Consider the following 15143-nt stretch of genomic DNA (forward strand, 5'->3'; position numbering starts at 1 on the left):
ACTGAGACTAAATGTGTTTTATTTATAATCCGTTTCTTTCCCTCAAGCATCCGATTTATCGTGTTGCATTACTGTTGCCAAATTAACATGAATAGCCCATAGCCTACAGATGACTGTCTTGTCCACTGATTTAATGAAATAGAACCAATACAAATGTTTGTCAGTGTTGGTGTATTCATTTTATAGTTCAATGCACTTGGTAGAAATAAGTACAGCTTCAGAAATTCCCAGTTTAAACTTTACTCTCATTTAGATCTGTCATTGTAAAATAAGAATTTGTTCCTAACTGACTTGCCTAGTTAAATAAAATAAAGGTGAAATAAAATAGAAGATCAGCCTGGGGTCCCTCTTCATGGGCCCCTGAAGGACAGAATCTTCTGATCTGAGGGGTGGAGCCTTTGCTTACTTCACCACAAGGTTGTGCAATTATTCCTTGTTTATTTGCTGAGAATCATTTTAGAATACAGAGAGAAAATCAAGTCAATGACATTGAGGAGGACTGCGGAGATTGTTAGTGTGGGTGAAGAGAGACTTGCACCAAAATTTTTGCAAGTCAAAGACACAATTTCCTTCACCCAAAGTACCCATTCATGTGCATTTTTACATGTCGGCCTATATATATTATAGGAAGTCAGCTATAGTCATCACTGTCATGACACAGGTATAATGGAAGACCCATTAACTATAATATATAAGAATCATAATGTTAAAACACCATAATCCAATTGATAGCATATTACATGTTACAATTACATTACTGATCCTTGACTTTGGCGATGTCATTTACAAAATAGCCTCCAACACTCTACTCAGCAAATTGGATGCAGTCTATAACAGTGCCATCCGTTTCGTCACCAAAGCCCAATATACTACCCACCACTGTGACCTGTATGCTCTCGTTGGCTGGCCCTCGCTTCATATTCGTCGCCAAACCCACTGGCTCCAGGTCATCTACACATTTCTGCTAGGTAAAGTCCTGCCTTATCTCAGCTCACTGGTCACCATAGCAGCACCCACTCGTAGCACATGCTCCAGCAGGTATATTTCACTGGTCACCCCCTAAGCCAATTCGTCCTTTGGCCACCTTTCCTTCCAGTTCTATGCTGCCAATGACTGGAACGAACTGCAAAATCACTGAATCTGGAGACTCATATCACCCTCACTAACTTTAAGCACCAGCTGTCAGAGCAGCTCACAGATCACTGCACCTGTACATAGCCCCTCTGTAAATAGCCTATCCAACTACCTCATCCCCATACTGTTTATTTGATTTATTTTGCTCCTTTGCACACCAGTATCTCTACTTGCACACTCATCTTCTGCACGTCTTTCACTCCAGTGTTTAATTGCTATGTTGCAAATATTTCGGCACTATGGCCTATTTATTGCCTTACCTCCCTTATCCTACCTCATTTGCACACACTGTATATAGACTTTTTCTATTGTATTATTGACTGTATGTTTGTTTATTCCATGGGTAACTCTGTGTTGTTGTTTGTGTCGCACTGCTTTGCTTTATTATGGCCGGGTTGCAGTTGTCAACGAGAACGTGTTCTCAACTAGCCTACCTGGTTAAATAAAGTTGAAATAAAAAAATAATTCAAGTTTACTGTATCATTTATAATGCTATTGTAACAGTATAGCTTCCATCCCTCTACTCGCCCCAACTTGGGCTCAAACCAGGGACCCTCTGCACACATCAACAGTCACCCTCGAAGCATCATTACCCATCGCTCCACAAAAGCCACGGCCCTTGCAGAGCAAGGGGAACCACTACTTCAAGGTCTCAGAGCAAGTGACGTCACCAATTGAAACGCTATTAACGCGCACCACCGCTAACTAGATAGCCATTTCACATCGGTTACACTCACTCCCCTTTTGACCTCCTCCTTTTCCACAGCAACCAGTGATCTGGGTCAACAGCATCAATGTAACAGTATAGCTTCTGTCCCTCTCCTCGCCCCAACCTGGGCTTGAACCAGGTTGGGCTATGCACACATCAACAACTGACACCCACGAAGCATCGTTACCCATCACTCCACAAAAGCCGCGGCCCTTGCAGAGCAAGGGGAAACACTACTTCCATGTCTCAAAGCGAGTGACGTCACCGATTGAAACGCTTTTAGCGCGCACCACCGCTAACTAGCTAGCCATTTCACAGCGGTTACACTGTAACGTGTCTGTCTCCCTCCAGCAGGTGGCGTTTTTTGGTTCTCAATCAGGGACAGCTGTCTATCGTTGTCTCTGATTGGAATCATACTTAGGTAGCCCTTTTTCCCTCCTTTCAATGTGGGTAGTTGATTTTGTTAGTGGCACTATAGCCCTGTAAGCTTCACGGTTGTTTCTTCGTTTGTTGTTTTGTTGGCGACATTTTCTAATAAAAAGGAAAATGGACGCTCATCACGCTGCACTTTGGTCCACTTCTTTCGACGGCCATGACAGTCACCACAGGCATCCTCCATTGCCTGAAGAAGGGCCATACGTTCATGGGGTTTGCAATCATACACCTTCCCCCGCCATGCAGAAAACAACTTCTCAACTGGGTTGAGAAATGGGTAATATGGTGGGACATAGAGAATTGTAAACCTGGGATGGTCATGGAACCAGTCGCGGACCTGAGCAGACCTATGGAAACTCACGTTGTCCCAAATTAGAATATGGCCCTCACCTGGCCCTCTCTGCTCTGGCTGAAAAAGATTGTCATGTAAGGTGTTCAGGAAATTAAGGAGATGGGCAGTGTTGTATGGTCCAAGGGTGGCATGGCAGTGGTGGGCTCCATTGTGGCCCATAGCTATGACAATTCCCCCAATGTGTCCAGGTACCTCAATGAAGCTGCGTTGACCAATGATGTTCCTTCCTCTCCTCCTTGTCTTCGCTAAATTGAATCCAGCCTACTGTGAATATGAGTTCCTGGGGGATGGTACTCCACAAGTCTCTGAAATGACAATAAATACTGTAATTGCTGTATAGTAAAGTGCACTGGCAACATCAATGAGTCTATAATGTTTTAAGAGTGTAATACTTACTTGCACATATTTGTACCGTTTATCCTTCACTCTTTGGGGAATTCCTTTCAAATGGGACTCTGTAGATTTGCTACATCCGTAAATTGATGTTTGATAATTTCACTAGGATGTTATGGAAGATGGCAGGGTTTTCAATAATCTGTTGTTGGATTTCCCGTTGTCTTATGGCATTATTTTCAACCACTATTTGCACAATGGCAGCATTTTTTTTGTCTGCAAATTGACGTGTTCTACCACCACGTGGTGGTTGTCTTTCAGTTCTACAAAAACAAAATAGCATACAGTACAGTAAATACTACAGTAATACAGTTGTCACGACGTTGGCCTGGGGGATAGGTTTATGACAGTCAAAAATACCTCTTCCCCCCTTCTCCCTCTCTACCCTACTGAGGTTACATTTTTAAAAACTTGGTTAACATAGAGATTCTGGGAACATCAGTATGTGGTGGGAAATGAACTATATTCAACCCAGCCCCTTTTCCTTTTGTGTAACAAGCTGTCGTATCTGTTCGGCCCGCTAGGGACGTTTTCCTTTATGACGTAAAGAATTATCCAGGTATAATTAATTATTTGTATATGTAGTTCTGTGTGATTGGTTAGGTATTTAGTAAATAAATAATAATACACAATTTTGTATTGTTGATTCAAATTGTTAGCCAGGGTTCTTGCAGATAACCAAGAATTTACAACTTTCAGATTACTAGACTGAAGTAAGATGACGATTGATATTGACTGCTATTGATGTAAAATATTACTAGATTTTAAGAGTTTATTCAGAAGATAACAGCTCTATAAATATTATTTTGTGGTGCCCGACTCTCTAGTTAATTACATTTACATGATTAGCTCAATCAGGTGATATTAATTACGGATAAATTATTTTATAGAATAGCATGTTTTAGCAATTAATCCGGCATAGCAAAAGACACTACACAGTATAAAGGATAAACATGTTACAAAATAGTGTAGTTCCCAATTTCATATATACAGTAATACATTGACTTTGTATCCCGTTGTAGTATGTATTGGAATCTACAATCTTAACTGTGCTTTATGTTGTACTATTGGCCTTGTAAGTAAGCATTTCAAGGTAAAGTCTATACCTGTTGTATTCGGCGCATGTGATGAATAACATTTTATTTGATTTCTTCCATCTCTACCTCTACCTCCACCTCTCCCTGCTAAGTTTACTTCCATTGGTCTCCAAACACATGAGTACTAACCTGTAGACTTTTTATCCATACCAAATGTCTGCTTTTAAAGTGAACATTTATGCAATTAGTGTTTGCACATGTGAAGAGAGAAAGAGATCCATTGGTAATTGAGCTTAGCTTGTTGAACAGTGTTGCTTTTCATTTGCACACAATAGATTTTAGTTGTGAATGTTGTGCCAAAGGTAGAGAATTGTGTGTTGTGTTAAAACAAATGTTTGTTATAGAGTTGCAATCTGAGTGTAAAGTAAAATATGTGCCAGTAGTATTGCAGATTTGGTGTATGGTTGTCAGGTTGATATGAACAGATTTGGTGTATGGTTGTCAGGTTGATATGAACAGATTTGGTGTATGGTTGTCACGTTGATATGAACAGATTTGGTGTATGGTTGTCACGTTGATATGAACAGATTTGGTGTATGGTTGTCAGGTTGATATGAACAGATTTGGTGTATGGTTGTCACGTTGATATGAACAGATTTGGTGTATGGTTGTCACGTTGATATGAACAGATTTGGTGTATGGTTGTCAGGTTGATATGAACAGATTTGGTGTATGGTTGTCACGTTGATATGAACAGATTTGGTGTATGGTTGTCACGTTGATATGAACAGATTTGGTGTATGGTTGTCACGTTGATATGAACAGATTTGGTGTATGGTTGTCACGTTGATATGAACAGATTTGGTGTATGGTTGTCAGGTTGATATGAACAGATTTGGTGTATGGTTGTCACGTTGATATGAACAGATTTGGTGTATGGTTGTCACGTTGATATGAACAGATTTGGTGTATGGTTGTCAGGTTGATATGAACAGATTTGGTGTATGGTTGTCACGTTGATATGAACAGATTTGGTGTATGGTTGTCACGTTGATATGAACAGATTTGGTGTATGGTTGTCAGGTTGATATGAACAGATTTGGTGTATGGTTGTCACGTTGATATGAACAGATTTGGTGTATGGTTGTCACGTTGATATGAACAGATTTGGTGTATGGTTGTCACGTTGATATGAACAGATTTGGTGTATGGTTGTCACGTTGATATGAACAGATTTGGTGTATGGTTGTCAGGTTGATATGAACAGATTTGGTGTATGGTTGTCACGTTGATATGAACAGATTTGGTGTATGGTTGTCAGGTTGATATGAACAGATTTGGTGTATGGTTGTCACGTTGATATGAACAGATTTGGTGTATGGTTGTCAGGTTGATATGAACAGATTTGGTGTATGGTTGTCACGTTGATATGAACAGATTTGGTGTATGGTTGTCAGGTTGATATGAACAGATTTGGTGTATGGTTGTCACGTTGATATGAACAGATTCGGGAGACAGGCGCAGAAATGCTTAATAGTTTTTTTTATTAAGCCAAAATTAAAAGGCACGGGATGTGTAAAGGCACGGGGACGAAGGCCAAACAAAACACAGGGTAGAAAACCAAAACAAAAGACAGAGGAGTAAATAATAACACACGCGCACAATGATTATTTGCCAAACCCACTGGCTACAGGTTATCTACAAGTCTCCTATCTCAGCTCGCTATTCACCATAGCAGCACCCACTCGTAGCACATGCTCCAGCAGGTATATCTCACTGGTCACTCCCAAAGCCAATTCCTTATTTGGTCGCCTTTCCTTCCAGTTCTCTGCTGCCACTGACTGGAACGAACTGCAAAAATCACTGAAGCTGGAGGTTCCCATCTCCCTCACTAGCTTTAAGAACCAGCTGTCAGAGCAGCTCACAGATCCCTGCACCTGTTCATAGCCCATCTGTATACAGCCCATCTATCTACCTCATCCCCATACTGTATTTATTTATTATGCTCCTTTTGCACCACAGTATCTCTACTTGCACATCCATCTTTTGCACATCTACCATTCCAGTGTTTAATTGCCATATTGTAATGACTTCGCCACCATGGCTTATTTATTGCCTTAACTCCCTTATTTGACCTCATTTCCACTCACTGTATATAGACTTAGTTTATTTTGTTCTACTTTATTATTGACTGTATGTTTTGTTTATTACATGTGTAACTCTGTGTTGTTGTATGTGTCGAACTGCTATGCTTTATCTTGGCCAGGTCTCAGTTGCAAATGAGAACTTGTTCTCAACTAGCTTACCTGGTTAAATAAAGGTAAAATGTTCAAAATTATCACACGGGACAAGACCCATAATCATCTGCGCAATCCACAATGGCATGAAAGCCAAAACACACAGCACAGATACTCACACGCACCAACGGATATAGTAACAATAAATGACAGCTCAATGGAAACGAGAGCGTCTGGTCAGCGGGGTGGTGGCACCGGGATCCTCATCTCTCCCAAGTGGTCATTCTCTCTTTCTCCCCTTACCCATCTGTCTATCGCCTCCTTTGAATTCCATGCTGTCACAGTTACTAGCCCTTTCAAGCTTAACATCCTTATCATTTATCGCCCTCCAGGTTCCCTCGGAGAGTTCATCAATGAGCTTGATGCCTTGATAAGCTCCTTTCCTGAGGACGGCTCACCTCTCACAGTTCTGGGCGACTTTAACCTCCCCACGTCTACCTTTGACTCTTTCCTCTCTGCCTCCTTCTTTCCACTCCTCTCCTCTTTTGACCTCACCCTCTCACCTTCCCCCCCTACTCACAAGGCAGGCAATACGCTCGACCTCATCTTTACTAGATGCTGTTCTTCCACTAACCTCATTGCAACTCCCCTCCAAGTCTCCGACCACTGCCTTGTATCCTTTTCCCTCTCGCTCTCATCCAACACCTCCCACACTGCCCCTACTCGGATGGTATCGCGCCGTCCCAACCTTCGCTCTCTCTCCTCCGCTACTCTCTCCTCTTCCATCCTATCATCTCTTCCCTCCGCTCAAACCTTCTCCCACCTATCTCCTGATTCTGCCTCCTCAACCCTCCTCTCCTCCCTCTCTGCATCCCTTGACTCTCTATGTCCCCTATCCTCCAGGCCGGCTCGGTCCTCCCCTCCCGCTCCGTGGCTCGATGACTCATTGCGAGCTCACAGAACAGGGCTCCGGGCAGCCGAGCGGAAATGGAGGAAAACTCGCCTCCCTGCGGACCTGGCATCCTTTCACTCCCTCCTCTCTACATTTTCCTCCTCTGTCTCTGCTGCTAAAGCCACTTTCTACCACGCTAAATTCCAAGCTTCTGCCTCCAACCCTAGGAAGCTCTTTGCCACCTTCTCCTCCCTCCTGAATCCTCCGCCCCCTCCCCCCTCCTCCCTCTCTGCAGATGACTTCGTCAACCATTTTGAAAAGAAGGTCGACGACATCCGATCCTCGTTTGCTAAGTCAAACGACACCGCTGGTTCTGCTCACACTGCCCTACCCTGTGCTCTGACCTCTTTCTCCCCTCTCTCTCCAGATGAAATCTCGCGTCTTGTGACGGCCGGCCGCCCAACAACCTGCCCGCTCGACCCTATCCCCTCCTCTCTTCTCCAGACCATTTCCGGAGACCTTCTCCCTTACCTCACCTCGCTCATCAACTCATCCCTGACCGTTGGCTACGTCCCTTCCGTCTTCAAGAGAGCGAGAGTTGCACCCCTTCTGAAAAAACCTACACTCGATCCCTCCGATGTCAACAATTACAGACCAGTATCCCTTCTTTCTTTTCTCTCCAAAACTCTTGAACGTGCCGTCCTTGGCCAGCTCTCCCGCTATCTCTCTCTGAATGACCTTCTTGATCCAAATCAGTCAGGTTTCAAGACTAGTCACTCAACTGAGACTGCTCTCCTCTGTATCACGGAGGCGCTCCGCACTGCTAAAGCTAACTCTCTCTCCTCTGCTCTCATCCTTCTAGATCTATCGGCTGCCTTCGATACTGTGAACCATCAGATCCTCCTCTCCACCCTCTCCGAGTTGGGCATCTCCGGCGCGGCCCACGCTTGGATTGCGTCCTACCTGACAGGTCGCTCCTACCAGGTGGCGTGGCGAGAATCTGTCTCCTCACCACGCGCTCTCACCACTGGTGTCCCCCAGGGCTCTGTTCTTGGCCCTCTCCTATTCTCGCTATACACCAAGTCACTTGGCTCTGTCATAACCTCACATGGTCTCTCTTATCATTGCTATGCAGACGACACACAATTAATCTTCTCCTTTCCTCCTTCTGATGACCAGGTGGCGAATCGCATCTCTGCATGTCTGGCAGACATATCAGTGTGGATGACGGATCACCACCTCAAGCTGAACCTCGGCAAGACGGAGCTGCTCTTCCTCCCGGGGAAGGACTGCCCGTTCCATGATCTCGCCATCACGGTTGACAACTCCATTGTGTCCTCCTCCCAGAGCGCCAAGAACCTTGGCGTGATCCTGGACAACACCCTGTCGTTCTCAACTAACATCAAGGCGGTGGCCCGTTCCTGTAGGTTCATGCTCTACAACATCCGCAGAGTACGACCCTGCCTCACACAGGAAGCGGCGCAGGTCCTAATCCAGGCACTTGTCATCTCCCGTCTGGATTACTGCAACTCGCTGTTGGCTGGGCTCCCTGCCTGTGCCATTAAACCCCTTCAACTCATCCAGAACGCCGCAGCCCGTCTGGTGTTCAACCTTCCCAAGTTCTCTCACGTCACCCCGCTCCTCCGTTCTCTCCACTGGCTTCCAGTTGAAGCTCGCATCCGCTACAAGACCATGGTGCTTGCCTACGGAGCTGTGAGGGGAACGGCACCTCAGTACCTCCAGGCTCTGATCAGGCCCTACACCCAAACAAGGGCACTGCGTTCATCCACCTCTGGCCTGCTCGCCTCCCTACCACTGAGGAAGTACAGCTCCCGCTCAGCCCAGTCAAAACTGTTCGCTGCCCTGGCCCCCCCAATGGTGGAACAAACTCCCTCACGACGCCAGGACAGCGGAGTCAATCACCACCTTCCGGAGACACCTGAAACCCCACCTCTTTAAGGAATACCTAGGATAGGTTAAGTAATCCCTCTCACCCCACCCCCCCCTAAGTTTTAGATGCACTATTGTTAAGTGACTGTCCCACTGGATGTCATAAGGTGATTGCACCAATTTGTAAGTCGCTCTGGATAAGAGCGTCTGCTAAATGACTTAAATGTAAATGTAATGTAAATGTAATGGAAACCAAAGGGCGCACTTATTCAAACACTAATCAGTGGGAATAGGGGACAGGTGTGCGTGATGAAAGTTCCGGAGGGATCCGTGACAATGGTTCTGCTAAATAAGTTACAGGTTTGAGTCATTGTGCCTCATTGGCCAGTTTTAGTGTATAAACAACTGGGAAAAACGGTAATGTTATGAGGCTAATAGGATAGCGTTTCTCTCCATTGAATATCGGCAGTTAACATCAACAACCCTCATCAAATATTCAATAAAGGATTGCAATAATGAGATGTATCCACCAATCCAAAGAAAGGATAGGTGGGAGCTAGACAGCCCGCCGTGACGTTTTTTTGGATGTCTCCCATTGTTAGGGCGGAGAAACGTGTATATTGTCAGTATATCCATCATCTTTGGCAGAACTGAACTTTTTCCTACGCTCTGCTAGTAGGGTTCTCGCAGCACCTTTCCACAATCCCCTGCGCCTTTCCCCGCATGCCTCCGCTGAAAATGAATGGAGGCAGAACTTCGTCTGACTAATTCAGAAGTGTTGAAAACCCTTTGCTGCCGCAACTTGAAGAATACACACTAGAACACATTATCAACCGAATCAAGTGCATGTGTGTCAGGCTTCCCAAGCAAAATGGAGAAACTTTGGTGAATCAAAATGCTATACCAGGCAGGGAGACATGGTCTTCCATTTGTCCTTTATTTGGTATCGCATCTAAAATAAATGGCTCACATTTATTACTAATACACTGAACACATGGGAGTGTTTACCAGTGTGCAGATTGTTTTAAACTCTAGTGCATTTTTACTCCAGCTGATTATGTTGCAAAAGGGTACAACAGGATAATTTCATGCGTCTTGGCATGTCCTCCAGCAGTCTTTCACAAAGACAAATCTTCCCGATTCCAGCCTTGATGAAGCAACCTCAGATCATCACCGATCCCTCACCAAATTTCACAGTGGGTGCGAGACACTGTGGCTTGTCGGCCTCTCCAGGTCTCTCACCCAATGTGAAATTTGATGGAGAATCGGTGATGATCTGGGGGTGCTTCAGCAAGGATGGAATCGGGCAGATTTGACTTTGTGTAGGACGCATGAATCAAGCCATGTACAAGGTTGTCCTGGAAGAACTTGCTTCCTTCTGCTCTGACAATGTTCCCCAACTCTGAGGATTGTTTTTTTCCAGCAGGACAATGCTCCATGCCACACAGCCAGGTCAATCAAGGTGTGGATGGAGGACCACCAGATCAAGACTCTGGCATGGCCAGCCCAATCTCCAGACCTGAACCCCATTGAAAACCTATGGAATGTGATCAAGAGGAAGATGGATGGTCACAAGCCATCAAACAAAGCCGAGCTGCTTGAATTTTTGTGCCAGGAGTGGCATAAAGTCACCCAACATCAATGTGAAAGACTGGTGGAGGGCATTTCAAGACACATGAAAGCTGTGATTGAAAATCAGGTTTTCCACCAAATATTGATTTCTGAACTCTTCCTAAGTTACAACATTAGTATTGTGTTGTTTAAAAATGACAACACTGCATATTTTTTATTATTTTGTCCAGTTGCCATTTGGAATTTGGGAGAAATGTTGTCAGTAGTCAGAGAAACAGATAATTTTGCAGTGGTCTCTTAATTTTTTCCAGAGCTGTATACATTCATTATACATGTAAAGTAATCAATCATTTATAGAATGGTAACATTAATAATACATTTCAAGCTAGAATTCAACACCAGTGATTCCATGTCTCTGTACATGGTGCAGCAGCCTCTAATTGGCAGGGTTGAGCAACCGGGTGTTAGCCGGCTAGTGATGCCTATTTACCAGTCTGATGGCCTTAAGATTGAAGCTGTTTTTCAGTCTCTCCGTCCCAGCTTTGATGCACCTGTACTGACCTCAACTTCTGGATGATAGTGGGGTGATCAGGCCGTGGCTCAGGTGGTTGATGTCCTTGATGATCTTTTTGGCCATCCTGTGACATCAGGTGCTCTAGGTGTCCTGGAGGACAGGCAGTGTGCCCCCGGTGATGCGTCGGACAGACTGCACCACCCTCTAGAGAGCCCTGCAGTTGTGTGTAGTGCAGTTGCCGTACCAGGTGGTGATACAGCCCGAAAGGATTCTCTCAATTGTGCATCTGTAAAAGTTTCTGAGGGCCTTAGGGGCCAAGCCAAATTTCTTCAGCCTTCTGAGGTTGAAGAGGCGCTGTTGCACCTTCTTCACCACACTGTCTGTGGGTGAACCATTTCAGATTGTCAATGATGTGTAAGCCGAGGAACTTGAAGCTTTTCACCTTCTCCCTGCGGTACAGTCAATGTTGATGTGGGCATGCTCCCTCTGCTGTCTCCTGAAGTCCACAATCAGCTCCTTCATTTTGTTGACATTGAAGGAGAGTTCATTTTCCTGGCACCACTCCACCAGGGCCCTCACCTCCTCCCTGTAGGCTGTCTCGTTGTTGTTGGTAATCAGGCCTACTACTGTTGAGTCGTCTGCAAACTTGATGATTGAGTTGGAGGCGTCCATTGCCATGCAGTTGTGGGTGAACAGGGAATACAGGAGGGGCTAAGCACTCACTCTTGTGAGGCCCCTGTGTTGAGGATCAGCGTAGTGGAGGTTTTGTTTCCTACCTTCACCATCTTGGGCGGCCCGTCAGGCAGTCCAGGACCCAGTTGAAGAGGGTGGGGTTCTGACCCAGGGCCCCTAGCTTAATGATGTGTTGTTGTGTTGTTTGTGTTGTTGAAGGCTGAGCTATAGGCGTAAACATTCTTAAATCAAATCAAATCAAATGTATTTATATAGCCCTTCGTACATCAGCTAATATCTCAAAGTGCTGTACAGAAACCCAGCCTAAAACCCCAAACAGCAAGCAATGCAGGTGTAGAAGCACGGTGGCTAGGAAAAACTCCCAAGAAAATTCACACTGTTATACAAGCTGTACAATTACTGCTTTACATTGTAGCAAAGTGTCATTTCTTCAGTGTTGTCACATGAAAAGATATACTAAAATATTAACAAAAATGTGAGGGGTGTACTCACTTTTTTGATATACTGTATATATCTGTAAACATTCCAGCCAGCTGGTCTGTACATGCTCTGAGAACGTGGCTAGGGATGCTGTCTGGGCCCGGCAGCCTTGCGAGGGTTAACACACTTAAATGTCTTACTCACTCAATTAAAATCGAATCAAACTTTATTTGTCACATGCGCCGAATACAACAAGTGTAGACCTTACCGTGAAATGCTTACTTACAAGCCCTTAACCAACAGTGCAATTCAAGAAGAGTTAAGAAAATATTTACCAAGTAAACTAAAGTAAGGCTATATACAGGGGGTACCAGTACTTAGTCAGTGTGTGGAGTAGAGGTTAGTTGAGGTAATTTGTACATGTAGGTAGGGGTGACGTGACTATGCATAGATAATAAACAGCGAGTAGCAGCAGTGTACAAAACAAATGGAGGGGAGGGGTCAATGTAAATAGTCCGGGGGCCATTTGATTAATTGTTCAGCAGTCTTATGGCTTGGGGGTAGAAGCTGTTTGGTCCTAGACTTAGTGCTCCCGTACAAGCAAAGGTAGTCAGCTAATGTTTGCTAGCTACAGTGCTTAATTTAAGCAGGATCCTGCAACCCGTTTCGTTCCAGTACCCATTTGCCAGGATCCAATACCCTTCGTGGCATGAACAATTATTTTCACTGTTTGCAATGTAAAAATTATAATAAAAGCAATCAGAGTTAATTCAAGTTGCCGCTGTAGTTCTCCAGCCCCCTAAAAAACGTAATGTGAAAATGTGCCTGATATTCTAAGAATTGATTAGAGTTATGCCGGCCCGGGTTTACGGTTTGCGCAACGTAAAGAGATCTCCGGTGGATCTCTTTATGGCAGTCATTCATACGTCATCAGAGTGTGTAGCTGAATATTGTATGCTGGAAAACACTTGGTTTGCTATTTTTGATTGATTGAAACAAAACCGCTATTCATTCAAATACAAATACCAAACTTGTTCTTGCATGGATTCCATGATGCGGTTAGCTTTTAACCGCTATTTCTTGTCTCGGAATCCCGCTTAGCAGACAGGTTGAAGCCTGCTTGACAGAGACGCTGTGCTGCTAGCCATCGAGCTAACGAAGTTGGTACCAGATGAGTTTTGCAATGGAGCCCTCTTTGTCTGGAGAAATAAATGAAAGGTTCCAACACTGTAGGAGCTGTATATACTGCGCTTTGCTTCAGGACAAACCGGATCACTCGGAGTTCCAATGCAGCAATTTATATAGGCTTGAGGTGGCTTTCTTGATCATGAAGGTCGCCAGCCTGCGTAAGAAACTGGGGAAAACGTAGAATAGAATGTTTACATTGTCATGACTGTCCTGATCAGGTCAGGTTACAGGAGACCACAACCCTACAGATTATCTCTCAACCCCAACAGAGGAGGAGATATCTAGGGGCCTGAAGATGTGGGGGGTTTTATGACACCTCACACCTCTGGTAAATCTCAGGCCACAGACAAATTCCTTTTCCCTGTTACTATAGAGAACCAGCCTCAGAACATTAAACATGAAATAAAGGGACTTTGGAACAATGGTTTCCATCAGCCACAATGGTGGTCAAGACGATAGATGGAATATGAAAATGTATGTCATTTTTGTTTTGTTATTAAAGGTTAATAGATGACGTTATTACGAAAACATTGTAACGTGAAGAGTTTTCCTAGTAGATGTTTGATGTTTATACATTGTACGTTGTATGGAAAATATCCAAATCAAAGAGAATGTTTTGGGGAAGATGAAATGTTAAGTTAGTTGTCTAAAATTGGATTTGAATATTATCTAGACCTTGCCTCATTAACTTGGTACGCCCAGAGCATTGCCCTAAAGGCGGTTACGCCCACTTCTGACCCAAGGGTATAAAACCTGTGAGTATAGAATTTACAGGAGGACTACGTGACCCCAGCTGCAGCAAGGTCTAAAAAGTCAATGAACCCAGAACGCAATGCAAGTTTGAGGACAAAGAAATCCTTTTCTACACAAGCTACGGATGAGTAGCTGTGTCGAAGAGGGTGAATTCAAGTCGAACCACCTAGCCTCCATCTCCCATCGAATCGTGGTATCTAAAGGGTTTCATTCCTATGCTGTGAGCTCTGAGCTACAGAGCTGTCTGTCCTCAGAAGACCCCTTCCAGAGCAAAGGGTGAGGGAACAGACTCCTAAGCCAAAAAATACACTGACATCGGGAGGACGAGCAGGGAGGTGCGCAGGAGAAGTGCGTCATCGAACAGCTGAACGGTCCACGCAGAGAATCCTCGGAGATCATCCCCACGTAATTACATCACTATATTCTGACCCATAAGAGCAGCAGTTTGGGGCAAGGCTAGGGTTAGAATAGCATAGCTGACAAATTCACCCAAATGTATATTTCTCTTGTGTACTTTTTTTTTTATCTCTCTCTCTTGAAATCCCCATTGTGGGTAACACGCGCCATAGTGTGTTGGCCCGTTATACTAAGTTCTAATCAATAGCCTATAATGTGTTTTGTCTATGTGTATCTTTTATCATCAATTTAGCTTTTTAGAAAAATAAATATTTGACTAAGATTGGCGTGGTACGAATTCATTGGTGAGACCCGGGTCCGTGCAGATTCAGGGGCTATACGACGTTCAGAACGAGATTGGTAGAGGCAACTGGTTAATTAGCGGCTGTTGAAAAATCAACATTCTGATATTCTTTGAGTTAATTTGGGAAATATAAACTCAATAAAAACGAATTTTCCCATGGTGCCGCAGGTTAATGAGTTAATAATTGCTTGATTCAGTTAATCATGTAATCATTCGATGAGCAA

Source organism: Oncorhynchus gorbuscha, linkage group LG19 (genome assembly GCF_021184085.1).
Source record: "Oncorhynchus gorbuscha isolate QuinsamMale2020 ecotype Even-year linkage group LG19, OgorEven_v1.0, whole genome shotgun sequence".
NCBI lineage: Eukaryota > Metazoa > Chordata > Actinopteri > Salmoniformes > Salmonidae > Oncorhynchus > Oncorhynchus gorbuscha.